Below are 2,921 nucleotides of genomic sequence, written 5' to 3'. Positions count from 1 at the left end.
TTTCGCAATAAGGCAATCATTTCCTTAATTTGTCCTGTTCTGCCAACACCATTTAGATTTTCAATATCTTTGTCTGTAAAATCCACCCTATAAGGCTTCTGCAAAGCTTTCACTTTATCCATGTCAACTCCTTGTTCATTCGCTATTGCTTTTAACCTGTCATGTGTACTCTTAGCCCTCCAGGTAATGCTTTTGCACATGAATAACAACTCTCCATCATGATGATTTTTGAGTATATCTGTAGGAATTGTCCCTGCAATTAGCTCCTCCAATTCTATGCGCAACCTGGCTACATCAATTGCCTGTGAATCTTTATCTTTCTTTTGAAGAACTTTCAACCAATCATTCAGATCTTCAGCTGTTATTTCAGTAGACCTTTTCACTGCACCCACTTGTTCTGTCATCCTCTGTGGTTCCAAAATTGTTCCTCCCAAACAACCAGTATTCAATCCTGAATTAGGCTGCACTTCTAGACCTCCACTCCATGTGTCATGTCTCGACTGCCTCGAATCATTTCCTCCTGTTCTCACTCTTGGTTCCTCCAAAGTACAAGTACCAACCAAACCATTTCCAACATAAGGAACTGTCAAACCATTTTCACCCATTCTTTGTTTATCAAAAATAGGCACAACCGGACCAATAGTTACAGGCACTGTAACTGCTTCAAGATTTTTCGTCAGCTCGCGGATTTTCTCAGTCAGCTCAGATGTTGTTCTGGCTAATTCTCTTGTTTTCTCTTCACTGACTCGATTCTCTCTCTCTCGCTCTCTCTCTCTCTCCCTTTCCGTGAAAGAGCTACCACTTTTCAGATCAGGTGTCACAACTTCAGTTTTAATAATTCGCAAAGTATCTCTCACAGGAGTAGAAACGGGCGTACTCTCTTCTGGTTCTGGTCTATACGGAGGTGGTCTCTTGTAAATCATGTCATCCAAGACCTCATCCTCGTAATCATTAACCCCATACCTTCTCACTTCCGTATCAGGCACCTTTCCTGCACCTTTCCTCCCTTCCGCTTCTTCAACAGTTCTCATAGGATATAATCCCTCTGACATACTGGCATCTCGCCATCTCCGCATACGATCATGATGAGTCTCATGATCATATTTTCTTCCAAAAAAGGACCTATAATTGCCTCCATTCCTCTGTTTCTCCCGCTCATGCACCTCATCTTCCCATTCCACCAACGCCTCGAACTGTGTCGGCCTTGGTCTAGGCTCTAGACACATCATTTTTTCCCGTAAATTTCTTAACACGGCCAGATTAAATGAACCATGTTCCGGGAATGCTAAGACACCATCATCCTTAGTATACTTAGCCCAGTCATCCAACCATATACAGGTATGATACCCATATTTCGCAACCATGAAGGATGCAGGAGTTCTCGTCGGAGGTAGCAATTCACCCTCTCTAGTTATCACATCTTTATCTTTGTCGAACCACCTCTTTATTTTACCGAACAAAGATTTCTTCTTTTTTCCCTCCGGTTGGTAATACATTTTAACGTTTACCAATATTCTCTAGTCGCTTCCGTACAGTCACGGATCTTTTGTCCAATAACAGCGCGACTCACACCAACGCACCAATCCTGGAGCGTCTACGTCACTCTGCACTCCTTCCAATCCCTGCGCGGCTCACACCAACGTACCAATCCTAGCGCGAGCACTGTTCTGATCCACTACCCAATCACAGCGCGGTCTGAATGACGTCAGCAGTCGCTGCAGTCGCTTCTGCTCTTGTCTCCTGTCACTCGTCTACCCCTCCTATACAAAGCCTCCTCAGTAGACTTCGTTTCAGATTCTACAAAATCTATTAGTTACAACATATAAACATCTCCATTGTCTGCTTCGCTAACCACAGAATAGTAAAGAAAATCTTTGTCACAAGAATCTTGCTTCTCTCCAGAACAGCGCGGAATAATCACTTTCGTTGATACAGTAGCACATCCCTCTACTCTGCCCTTCTAACATGCATCCATTAACTGTTTCCTCTAGGACTGCTCCAAAAGAGTCTAACAATCAATTAAATGCTCATACATTCACGCACTTTCGCACCAGAAAATATAGCACATGCACACAGAATCCTGCCTTTCCTGAGAACAGCAACCAGTCTGTCCCACTACAGAATTATAACACGCGTTAACCAAGCAGCGCTTACCTCTGCCCAGTCCTTCAGACAAGCTTATAGAATACCTATTACTACTCCAGCGATAAGCTTTAACGGCGAACCTTACGGATCCCTGGGACTTAAGACCAGAGTTTCATAGATAACCTCCGCTACCATACACACTCCTTTTATACGAAAATATATCCCTAATAGTAACACACGACGATGTCACTCATTCCGAACCCAGACAATGTGACGCGCAACTTCAATTGTCACACGTTTTTCCCCGCATACGTACAGGGCCAACAATCCCGTTTTTCCCGAGAGCAGCACCTACTTCCCTCTGCCCTACTACGGAACTGTCACTAGCTCCCAAGTTCCAGAAGCCGTACACACTACATAGAACTTAATACAACGACTTCAACATATAGTATTAGTACATATACCAACATCAATCAATAATCAATAAATCAAAAGCCTTTGTACAAGCAATCTAATCAGATCAAGACAATGATCAAACCATCATACTGCTACCAGGAAACTGCTGCAGATCGGCGCATATAAATTCTCCCTGCTTCCACGGACAGAGTAAATCTACAGTCACACACACAATCACTCATCATACGCTAGGGCCCATAACACTAAATTCACGCTATTACTCTATCCTCACTGAATATAGGAGAGAAAACCTAAACCAATCTGCATCTACAATGAGGTCAATGCGACCTTAATGACATTGCCTTGAGTCATGATTGTGAACATAAGAAATACATTTGAAACTCAATAAATGACAAAGGAATAAACACCCGACACTGATA

The sequence above is a fragment of the Triturus cristatus genome, chromosome 3_2, assembly GCF_964204655.1.
Source record: "Triturus cristatus chromosome 3_2, aTriCri1.1, whole genome shotgun sequence".
Lineage (NCBI taxonomy): Eukaryota > Metazoa > Chordata > Amphibia > Caudata > Salamandridae > Triturus > Triturus cristatus.
Note: the sequence above shows the minus strand (reverse complement) of the source record.